General features: G+C 47.5%; 1 long non-coding RNA gene across 3 annotated transcripts; it reads left to right on the top strand.

Annotated features, from left to right (window-relative positions):
* The first annotated feature begins 896 nt into the window (after window positions 1–896).
* LOC112079149 (uncharacterized) lies at window positions 897–12159 on the top strand. Of its 3 annotated transcripts, none has more exons than XR_011479085.1 (8): window positions 897–958; window positions 3428–3513; window positions 4832–4965; window positions 5750–5892; window positions 5996–6105; window positions 10141–10259; window positions 10451–10561; window positions 12096–12159. It is a non-coding gene; the product is annotated as an uncharacterized lncRNA (long non-coding RNA). The 3 variants fall into 3 exon arrangements; XR_011479084.1 differs by lacking the exon at window positions 897–958 and adding an exon at window positions 1298–1330; XR_011479086.1 differs by lacking the exon at window positions 897–958 and adding an exon at window positions 1425–1440.
* The last annotated feature ends 422 nt before the right edge of the window (window positions 12160–12581 follow it).

Below are 12581 nucleotides of genomic sequence, written 5' to 3'. Positions count from 1 at the left end.
ATGGGACAGAGAGTAGGGGGGTGAACCAGTACCTCACTGGTCAAAGAGGGGCAGGGTGAACAGACCTCCACTGGATCAGAGAGTAGGGGGTGAACCAGTACCTCCACTGATCAAAGAGTAGGGTGAACCGAGTACCTCCACTGGATCAGAGAGGTAGGGGTGACAAGTACCTCCACTGGAATCAAAGAGGTAGGGGGGGAACCCAGTACCTCCATGGATCAAAGAGGTAGGGGGGTGAACCAGTACCTCGCAATTGGATCAAAGAGTAGGAGGGGTGAACCATACCTCCATGGATCAAAGAGGTAGGGGTGAACCAGTACCTCCATTGGATCAAAGAGGTAGGGGGTGAACCAGATACCTCCACTGGATCAAAAGAGGTAGGGTGAACCAGTACCTCCACTGGATCAAAGAGGTAGGGGGTGAACCAGTACCTCCACTGGTCAAAGAGGTAGGGTGAACCAGAACCTCCACTGGATCAAAGAGGTAGGGGGTGAACCATACCTCCACTTGGTCAAAGAGGTAGGGGTGAACCAGTACCTCCACTGGACAAAGAGGTAGGGGTGGTGAACCAGTACCTCCACTGATCAAAGAGGTAGGGGTGAACCAGTACCTCCATGGTCAAAGAGGTAGGCGGGTGAACCAGTACCTCCACTGGATCAAAGAGGTAGGGGTGAACCAGTACCTCCACTTGATCAAAGAGGTAGGGGGGTGAACCAGTTACCTCCACTGGATCAAGAGGTAGGGGGTGAACCAGTCCTCCACTGGATCAAAGAGGTAGGGGGTGAACCAGTACCTCCACTGGATCAGAGAGGTAGGGGGTGAACCAGTACCTCCACTGGCTCAAAGAGGTAGGAGTGAACCAGAACCTCCACTGGATCAAAGAGGTAGGGGGTGAACCAGTACCTCCACTGGCTCAAAGAGGTAGGGAGTGAACCAGTACCTCCACTGGATCAAAGAGGTAGGGGGGTGAACCAGTACCTCCACTGGATCAAAGAGGTAGGGGTGAACCAGTACCTCCACTGGATCAAAGAGAGGTAGGCGGGTGAACCAGTACCTCCACTGGATCAAAGAGGTAGGGGGTGAACCAGTACCTCCACTGGATCAAAGAGGTAGGGGCTGAACCAGTACCTCCACTGGATCAAGAGGTAGGGGGTGAACCAGTACCTCCACTGGATCAAAGAGGTAGGGGTGTAACCAGTACCTCCACTGGATCAAGGAGGTAGGGGCGTGAACAGTACCTCACTGGATCAAGGAGGTGGGGGGTGAAACCAGTACCTCCACTGGATCAAGGAGGTAGGGGGTGAACCAGTACCGCCACTGGATCAAAGAGGTAGGGGGTGAACCAGTACCTCCACTGGATCAAAGAGGTAGGGGGTTAACCAGTACCTCCACTGGATCAAGAGGGTAGGGGTGAACCAGAACCTCCACTGGATCAAAGAGGTAGGGGGGTGAACCGATACCTCCACTGGATCAGAGACACTGCATCTCAGTGCAAAGAGTGTCACTGCCAGTCCCTGGCTCGAATCCAGGCTGCATCACATACGGCCGTGATTGGGAGTCCCATAGGGCGGTGCACAATTGGCCCAGAGTCGTTGGGTGTTTGGCCAGGGTAGGCCGTCATTGGTAAATAAGAATTTGTTCTTAACTGACTTGCCTAGTTAACTTCTTTATGGCTGCATCCCGCTACCGGGATCGATCTGACAACAGCCAGTGACAGTGCAGGGCGCCAAATTCAAACAACAGAAATCTCATAATTAAAATTCCTCAACATTACATGTGTTCTTATATAATTTTAAAGGTAATCTTGTTGTTAATCACACCAAAGTGTCCGATTTTCAAATATGCTTTTCAGCGAAAGCACTACAAACGATTATGTTAGGTCACCACCAAACCACAATAAGCACATCCATTTTCCAGCGAAAGATAGCAGTCAGAAAAAGCAGAAATAGAGATAAAATGTTATCACTAACCTTGATCATCTTCATCAGATGACACTCATAGGACTTCATGTTACACAATACATGCATGTTTTGTTTGATAAAGTTCATATTTATAACAAAAATCGAGTTTACATTGTGCTTTACATTCACTAGTTCCAAAACATCAAGTGATTTGCATAGCCAATCGTTTTCAACAGAAATACTCATCATAAATGTAGATGATTAATACAATGTATACTCATGGAATTATAGATATACCTCCTCTTATTGCAACCGCTTGTGTCAGATTTCAAAAAAACTTTACGGAAAAAGCAAAATCATTGCAATAATCTGAGACGGAGCTCAGAACAATAGCCAAATTAGCCGCCATGTTGGGGTCAAACAGAACCAGAAAATACATGATAAATGTTTCCTTACCTTTGATGAACTTCATCAGAATGCAGTCCTAGGAACCCAGGTCCACAATAAATGCTTTTTTTTTTTTTTTTTTTACCTTTATTTAACCAGCAAGTCAGTTAAGAACAAATTCTTATTTTTCAATGACGGCCTAGGAACAGTGGGTTAACTGCCTTGTTCAGGGCAGAGCGGCAGATTTTACCTTGTCAGCTCGGGATTTGAACTGCAACCTTTCGGTTACTAGCCAACGCCTAACCACTAGGCTACCTGCCGCCCCATTTGTTCGATAATGTTCCGTTATTTATGTCTAATTAGCTACTTTGGTTAGCGCATTTGGTAAACAATTCCAAAGTCACAAAGCGCGTCCCCTATAACGTGACGAAATGTCCAAAAGTTCCGTAACAGTCATGAAAACATGCAAACGATTGTACTGAATCAATCTGTAGAATTGTTGTTAACATACATCTGAATAACGTTTCCAACCTGAGAATTAGATTGACTTCAGAAGAGCGGTGGAACGGAGGTCCTCCTCATGTGAACGCGCATTGGAAAGCATGGTCAGCTCGTGGGCAGACCTGACTAATTCCTGTCTCCTTCGGCCCCCCTTCACATTAGAGTCATCAGACAAAGTTCTATTGACTGTTGACATCTAGTGGAAGCCGTAGGAAGTGAAAACTCATCAATATCTCGCTGTAATTTCAATGAGAGCTTGGTTGAAAATCTGCCACCTCAGAAAAAATTCAAACAGGAAGTAGAACTTCTCAGGTTTTTGCCTGCCATATGAGTTCTGTTATACTCACAGACATAATTCAAACCGTTTTAGAAACTTCAGAGTGTTTTCTATCCAATACGAATAATAATATGCATATATTAGCAACTGGGACTGAGGAGCAGGCAGTTTACTATGGGCACTTCTGTGCATTTTTCATCCAAGCTTTTCATCCAAGCTAAAAGCACTCTGCTAAATAAACACTCAACTATATTGGTTATACTGGTCCCACTCTGCCAAATAAACACACAACTATATTGGTTATGCTGGTCCCACTCTGCTAAATAAACACATGACTATATGACGTGTGGTTTTCTCTCAGGAACTGGACAAGATGGTGGAGTATGAGCTGAAGATGGGAGGAGTTCTCTTACACCCGACCTTCGGTGGAGGCAAAGACAAGGACAAGTGAGAGCAGCTCCCTGTTGGTTCAAAGGTCATTTAACATGGCTGATGTATKGCATGAGAACCACCTACTTTCAGTGTCAACACACTTTGATATGTGGCTCCAATGAKGGGGATGAATCTGTTTTCTGTTATAAACTGGGTGGTTCCACCCCTGAATGCTGATTGGCTGACAGCCGTGGTTTATCAGACCGTATACCACGGGTAYGACAAAACATGTATTTTTACTGCTCTAATTACGTTGGTAACCAGTTTATAATAGCAATAAGGCACCTCGGGGGGTTTGTGGTATATGGCCAATATACCACGGCTAAGGGCTGTGTCCAGGCACTCCGTGTTGTGGCGGGCSTAAGAACAGCCCTTAGCTGTGGTATATTGGCCGTGTACCACAAACCCCCTGGTGCCTTATTGCTTAAACAACCTCTTACTTTCAGTGTCAACACACTTTGATTTGTGTCGCCAATGAGGAGGATGAATGTGTTGTCTGTTCTACCAGTCTACAACCACCTAGTAGCAARTAAATGACAGGTTAGACATTCCTGTTGCTACTGCTGTTGAGSGGTGTTGGTCTACARGCCTGTATCTCTCACAGAGRAGTGGTGTTCTGGTTTKAATTMTMAACCTATATGCCGATGTGAAGATTTCCAACGGGAGAGTAAAGAAACAAGTGAAGAGTGGAGTTGATTCATTCCAGCCCAATAAACCGCTGGCACCATCTCAAGTGTTTGTCATAAATCAGACCTTCCTCTCCTGGAGTGGGCTTGGAGAGCTATCGACACGTTATGCMAACACTTACGCCTGTCTGTGTACTGCCTGTCAATGACTTGGCTAGTAACTCCAYGTTGTAGTTTATCTTAAAGATGCTACAGTTTACAAGCTGAGGAGATAGAGTGAGTTGTTGTTGAGAAGTAGTTTTTTTTCTGATTTTAATCTTCCTCCCTCTCTCTTTCTCCCCTCTCATTTCTCTCTCCTCATCCCTCACTCTCTCCCCCCTCCCTCTCTCCCTCTCTCTTCACCCTCCTCTCTCTTTCTTCCTTTCTCTCTCTTTCTCCCTCCTCTCTTTCACCCTCCTCTCTCTCTCCTCTCTCTTTCTCCCTCCTCTCTCTCTCTTCCCCCCTCATCTCTCTCTCCTCATCCCTCACTCTCTCCCCCCTCTCGTCTCTCTCTCTTCTCCCTCCTCTCCCTCTCCTCTCTTTCCCCTCCTCTCTCTCTTCTATTTCTCCTCTCTCTCTCTTTCTCCCTCTCTCACTCTCCCCCTCATCTCTTTCTCCTCATCCTCACTCTCTCCCCCTCCCTCTCATTTCATCTTCCCCCTCTCTAGTCCTACCCCTCACCTCCACTTCTCCATCAAGCACCCTCACACCCTGTCCTGGAAGTACTATAAGTGTTCCAGTGTAAAGCCCACCTGGTCATGAGGCTCATTGAGAACAGATCAGCATGGAGTTCATGCTGCAGGTGTGTAATTTATAATCAATGTAATAATCCATCCCTCATCTAGTGTGCTGGTTCTGGTCAACATCTGGCTACACGTGAAGTCTAGTTGTTAAACACTAATACCTACAGGGATTCAACACTAGAGTTTATTATACTGAGGCTGGGTCATTCCAGTTCAACTACTAGCAGTTTCATGGAGGAAAGCATTTTCCATCCTCAAATCATTAGACCACAGATCCCAGTACTACATCAGATCAGCACTACACAGATCCCAGCACTACACCAGATCCAGCACTACACCAGATCCCAGCACTACACCAGATCCCAGCACTACACCAGATCCAGCACTACAACCAGATCCCAGCACTACACCAGATCCAGCACACACCAGATCCAGCACCACCAGATCCCAGCACTCCACCAGATCCCAGCACTCACCAGATCCCAGCACATCCACCAGATCCCAGCACTACACCAGATCTACACCAGATTCCAGCACTACACCAGATCTACACCAGATTCCAGCACTACACCAGATCCCAGCACACACCAGATCCCAGCACTACACCAGATCCCAGCACTACATTGACTCTTCCCCTGTTGATCTCCTGAGTGGCCAGTACATCGTCCTCGCAGAAGTACCAGACACATGTGGAGTCAGATACATGAACTAGATGATTCTGTTTCCTGTCTGCTAGGTGTTCAACAAGTTACTAAGCCTGGCCAGTACAGCGTCCTCCAGAAGTACCAGTCACACATGTGGAGTAGATACATGAACTAGATGATTCTGTTTCCTGTCTGCTAGGTGTTCAACAAGTTACTAAGCCTGGCCAGTACAGCGTCTCCCAGAAGTACCAGTCACACATGTGGAGTCAGATACATGAACTAGATGATTCTGTTTCCTGTCTGCTAGGTGTTCAACAAGTTACTAAGCCTGGCCAGTACAGCGTCCTCCAGAAGTACCAGACACATGTGGAGTCAGATACATGAACTAGATGATTCTGTTTCCTGTTGCTAGGTTTCAACAAGTTACTAAGCCTGGCCAGTACAGCGTCCTCCAGAAGTACCAGTCACACATGTGGAGTCAGATGCTGTATCCACCACAGCTTCCTCAAGTCCACTCCAACGTGTCGGGGAAGGACACGGACCCCTCATCAAGCAGTGGGTGTATCCTTTCACCTGTCAATCAGACCACTGGAGGGAGGGTAACTGACTATAACACTGTAATAGCAGATATAGTTAGGACCCTCATCAAGCAGTAGGTGTGTCCTTTCAGCTCCCTCAGACTGCTTAGCAGAACACTGGAGAGACTGGCCTGGTTAGAACACTAACGACAGACTGGCCTGGTTAGAACACTAACGACTGACTGGCCTGGTTAGAACACTAACGACAGACTGGCCTGGTTAGAACACTAACGACGACTGGCCTGGTTAGAACACTAAGGACTGACTGGCCTGGTTAGAAGACTAACGACTGACTGCCTGGTTAGAAGACTTATGACTGACTGCCTGGTTAGAACACTAATGACTGACTGGCCTGGTCAGAACACTAATGACTGACTGGCCTGGTTAGAACACTAAGGACTGACTGGCCTGGTTAGAACACTAACGACCGACTGGCCTGGTTAGAACAACTAACGACCGACTGGCCTGGTTAGAACACTAATGACTGACTGGCCTGGTTAGAACACTAACGACTGACTGGCCTGGTTAGAACACTAACGACTGACTGGCCTGGTTAGAACACTAACGACTGACTGGCCTGGTTAGAACACTAACGACCGACTGGCCTGGTTGAACACTAACGACCGACTGGCCTGGGTAGAACACTAATGACTGACTGGCCTGGTTAGAAACACTAACGACTGACTGGCCTGGTAGAACACTTACACCGACCGACCCTGGTTAGAACACTAACGACCGACTGGCCTGGTTAGAACACTAATGACTGACTGGCCTGGTTAGAACACTAACGACTGACTGGCCTGGTTAGAACACTAACGACTGACTGCCTGGTTAGAACACTAACGACTGAACTGGCCTGGTTTAGACACTAACGACGACTGGCCTGGTTAAACACTAATGACTGACTGGCCTGGTTAAGAACACTAACGACTGACTGGCCTGGTTAGAACACTAAACGACTGACTGGCCTGGTTAGAACACTAACGACTGACTGGCCTGGTTTAGAAACACTAACGACTGACTGGCCTGGTTAGAACACTAACGACTGAATGGCCTGGTTAGAACATAATGACTGACTGCCTGGTCAGAACCTAACGACTGACTGGCCTGGTTAGAACACTAACGACTGACTGGCCTGGTTAGAACACTAACGACTGACTGGCCTGGTTAGAACACTAACGATGACTGGCCTGGTTGTAGAACACTAACGACTGACTGGCCTGGTTAGAACACTAACGACTGACTGGCTGGTTAGAACACTAATGACTGACTGGCCTGGTTAGAACACTAACGACTGACTGGCCTGGTTAGAACACTAACGACAGACTGGCCTGGTTAGAACACTAAGACTGACTGGCTGGTTAGAACACTAACGACTGACTGGCCTGGTTAGAACACTAACGACTGACTGGCCTGGTTAGAACACTAACGACTGACTGGCCTGGTTAGAACACTAAGACGACTGGCCTGGTAGAACACTAACGACTGACTGGCTGGTTAGAACACAATGACTGACTGGCCTGGTTAGAACCACTAACGACTGACTGGCCTGGTTAGAAACCACTATGGACTGACTGGCCTGGTTAGAACACTAACGACTGACTGGCCTTTAGAACACTAATGACTGACTGCCTGGTTAGAACACTAACGACTGACTGGCCTGGTTAGAACACTAATGACTGACTGCCTGGTTAGAACACAATGACTGACTGGCCTGTTAGAACCTAACGACTGACTGGCCTGGTTAGAACACTAACGACTGACTGGCCCTGGTTAGAACACTAACGATGACTGGCCTGGTTAGAACACTAACGACAGACTGCCTGGTTAGAACACTAATGACTGACTGGCCTGGTTAGAACACTAACGACAGACTGGCCTGGTAGAAACACAATGACTGACTGGCCTGGTTAGAACACTAACGACTGACTGGCCTGGTTAGAACACTAAGACTGACTGGCCTTGTTAGAACACTAACGACAGACTGCCTGGTTAGAAACACTAATGACTGACTGGCCTGGTGTGATTAGAACACTAACGACTGACTGGCCTGGTTAGACACTAATGACTGACTTGCGCTGGTTAGAACACTAAGACTGACTGGCCTGGTTAGAACACTAATGACTGACTGGCCTGGTTAGAACACTAACGACTGACTGCCTGGTTAGAACGCTAACGACTGACTGGCCTGGTTAGAACGCTAACGACTGACTGGCCTGGTTAGAAACACTAACGACTGACTGGCCTGGTTAGAACGCTAACGACGACTGGCCTGGTTAGAACACTAAGGACTGACTGGCCTGGTTAGAACACTAATGACTGACGGCCTGGTTAGAACACTAAGACACTGACTGGCCTGGTTAGAACACTAACGACTGACTGGCCTGTTAGAACACTAAGACGACTGCCTGGTTAGAACACTAACGACTGACTGGCCTGGTTAGAACACTAATGACTGACTGGCCTGGTTAGAACACTAAGACTGACTGGCCTGGTTAGAACACTAACGACTGACTGGCCTGGTTAGAACACTAACGACTGACTGGCCCTGGTTAGAACGCTAACGACTGACTGGCCTGGTTAGAACACTAACGACTGACTGGCCTGTTAGAACGCTAACGACTGACTGGCCTGGTCTTAGAACACTAAGACTGACTGGCACTGTTAGAACACTAATGACTGACTGGCTGGTTAGAACACTAACGACTGACTGGCCTGGTTAGAACACTAATGACTGACTGGCCTGGTCAGAACGCTAACGACTGACTGGCCTGGTTAGAACACTAACGACTGACTGCCTGGTTAGAAACACTAACGACTGACTGGCCTGGTTAGAACACTAACGACTGACTGGCCTGGTTAGAACACTAACGACTGACTGGCCTGGTTAGAACACTAACAGACTGACTGCCTGGTTAGAACACTAATGACAGACTGGCCTGGTTAGAACGCTAACGACTGACTGCCTGGTTAGAACGCTAATGACTGACTGGCCTGGTTAGAACGCTAACGACCGACTGGCCTGGTTGAGAACACTAACGACTGACTGCCTGGTTAGAACACTAACGACTGACTGGTCTGGTTAGAACACTAACGACTGACTGGTCTGGTTAGAACACTAATGACTGACTGGCCTGGTTAGAACACTAACGACTGACTGGCCTGGTTAGAACACTAACGACTGACTGGCCTGGTTAGAACACTAACGACTGACTGGCCTGGTTAGAACGCTAACGACTGACTGGCCTGGTTAGAACGCTAACGACTGACTGGCCTGGTTAGAACACTTAACGACTGACTGGCCTGGTTAGAACGCTAACGACTGACTGGCCTGGTTAGAAGCTAACGACTGACTGGCCTGGTTAGAACGCAACGAATGACTGGCTGGTGTAGAACGCTAACGACTGACTGGCCTGGTTAGAACGCTAACGACCGACTGGCCTGGAGAACAGCTAACACCGACTGGCCTGGTTAGAACCGCTAAGGACCGACTGGCCTGGTTGGAACGCTAAGGACCGACTGGCCTGGTGGAACGCTAACGACCGACTGGCTGTGTCGGAACGCTAACGACCGACTGGCCTGGCGGAACGCTAACGACCGACTGGCCTGGTTATAAAGCCTCTTTAAGCAGTGTAATAATTGAACTCTTCAACTGATGAACCGTATATATGCATTTTGCATTTCAGATGACTGATTTTTGTATCTTATAAGTTCACTGTAATGTCCAGAGATGTCAACTGACATGGAAATGTATTGTAACATATCACCAGTCAGCAGAAAGGTCTTGTCTATTTATAGTCTGTATGTAATTTTAAGGCTTGGGATGATTTAATATCCACTATACAACTGGAAAATACCATATCACAACATTTTCCCAAAACCATTCCTGTGGTTATTACACTGCAGTAATTTAATGATTCACGCTGATTGCTCTAGTTATTACGGTTGAACTACCAATGTGCCCTTGATTGATCTGGACGTAATTGTTTTAAGATATTAGCTTAATTCAAAGCCCACAAGACCAGAGTGCAGTGTGAAGTTCTTTGGCAGTTTTGCTTCAACAGGAAACGGAACGTTCTAGAACTGGAGATCCGACAGGACTACACCTCCTCTGGAACACAGAAATATGTGGTAGGTCCTCTTTGAACTGAGTTGTTTAACTTTACTGTTTGCGGCGATGGGCGCAGTTAGCACTTTTGGGACGATTCGATTGGTTCATGTACCAGCAAAGCTAAATCAAGCTACCGCAAGTATTTGACATTTTGTGTTTGACCCAAGTCTGAGATTTAGTAGTGAGGTGAATCACTGTCTTTGTTCTGTAGGGACCCATCAAAGTGACAGTACAGGAGCTGGATGGAATCCTTCAACCACACGCTACAGATCGAAGAGAACAGCCTGAAGCATGACATCCCCTGCCACTCCAAGAGCAGACGGTAAACTCAAGCATCTTGTTTCTGTTATTACGAACACATTTCAATAAGCCTAATGCAATGCAGTCTTAGCTGTAGTTTGGAGACCAAGCCTAATGCACTGCCGTCTTAGCTGTAGTTTGAGGACCAAGCCTAATGCAATGCCTCTTAGCTGTAGTTTGGAGGACCAAGCCTAATGCAATGCCGTCTTAGCTGTAGTTTGGAGGATCAAGCCTAATGCAATGCAGTCTTAGCTGTAGTTTGGAGGACCAAGCCTAATGCAATTCCGTCTTAGCTGTAGTGAGGATCAAGCCTAATGCAATGCTGTCTTAGCTGTAGTTTGGAGGACCAAGCCTAATGCAATGCCGTCTTAGCTGTAGTTTGGAGGACCAAGTCTAATGCAATGCCGTCTTAGCTGTAGTTTGGAGGACCAAGCCTAATGCAATGCCGTCTTAGCTGTAGTTTGGAGGATCAAGCCTAATGCAATGCTGTCTTAGCTGTAGTTTGGAGGACCAAGCCTAATGCAATGCCGTCTTAGCTGTAGTTTGGAGGATCAAGCCTTAATGCAATGCAGTCTTAGCTGTAGTTTGGAGGACCAAGCCTAATGCAATGCCGTCTAGCTGTAGTTTGGAGGATCAAGCCTTAATGCAATGCTGTCTTAGCTGTAGTTTGGAGGACCAAGCCTAATGCAATGCCGTCTTAGCTGTAGTTTGGAGGACCAAGCCTAATGCAATGCCGTCTTAGCTGTAGTTTGGAGGACCAAGCCTAATGCACTGCTGTCTTAGCTGTAGTTTGGGAGACCAAGCCTAATGCAATGCCATCTTAGCTGTAGTTGGAGGACCAAGCCTAATGCACTGCTGTCTTTAGCTGTAGTTTGGAGGACCAAGCCAAATGCAATGCCGTCTTAGCTGTAGTTAAGAGGACCAAGCTAATGAAATGGCGTCTTAGCTGTTAAGTTTGGAGGACCAAGCCTAATGCAATGGCGTCTTTAGCTGTAGTTTGGAGGACCAAGCCTAATGAATGGCGTCTTAGCTGTAGTTTGGAGGACCAAGCCTAATGCACTGCCGTCTTAGCTCTAGTTTGGAGGACCAAAGCCTAATGCAATGCTGCTTAGCTGTAGTTTGGAGGACCAAGTGCCTAATGCAATGCTGTCTTAGCTTAGTTGAGACAAGCCTAATGCACTGCTGTCTTAGCTGTAGTTTGGAGGTACCAAACCCTAATGCAATGCGTCTTAGCTGTGTTTGGAGACAACCCTATGCAATGGCTCTTAGCTGTAGTTTGGAGGACGCAACCCTAATGCAATTGCTGTCTTAGCGTTAGTTTGGGAGGGGACCAAGCCTAATTCAATTGCTTCTAGCTGTAGTTTGGAGACCAAGGCCTAATGCACGTGCCTGTCTTTAGCTGTATTTAGGAGGACCAACCCTAAGGGCAATGGCCGTCTTAGCTGTAGTTTGGAGGACCAAGCCTAATGCACTGCCGTTCTTACTGTAGTTAAACTGAGCGGACACTTGGATCCTCTTATCTCCACCTCCTGGCAGAGTTCTATTCTCTTCCCCAGAAAACAAGAAGAGAAGATCCCTTTGATGAACGGGGAGGAGGTACATGGACCTGTCTGCTATGGAGAAGACTTATATACTGTCCCCTTCTCTCTCCCTCTCGCTCCTCTGTCTGCTATGGGAGTAAAATGAACTTTATACGTCTGCCTCACTGTGCTCACCTGACTGTCTGCTCACTGAACTGTTCTCAGCTGACTGTCTGCTCACTGCACTGTCTGCTCACTGACTGTCTGGCTCACTTGACTGTCTGCTCACTGACTGTCTGCCTCACTGACTGTTTGCTCACTGACTGTCTGCTCACGACTGTGCTGCTCCACGGACTGTGCTGCTCACCGACTGCTCTGCTCACCGACTGTCTGCCTCACGCGAACTGTCTGCTCATGCGACTTGTCTGCTCACGACTGTCTGCCTCACCGACTGTCTGCTCACCCTCCTTAACAGACAAGTCACCCTCCTTAACAGACAAGTCACCCTCCTTAACAGACAAG

This window comes from Salvelinus sp. IW2-2015, unplaced genomic scaffold, assembly GCF_002910315.2.
Source record: "Salvelinus sp. IW2-2015 unplaced genomic scaffold, ASM291031v2 Un_scaffold7033, whole genome shotgun sequence".
Classification (NCBI taxonomy): Eukaryota; Metazoa; Chordata; class Actinopteri; order Salmoniformes; family Salmonidae; genus Salvelinus; species Salvelinus sp. IW2-2015.
Note: the sequence above shows the minus strand (reverse complement) of the source record. Positions and strands in the feature narration are given on the sequence as shown.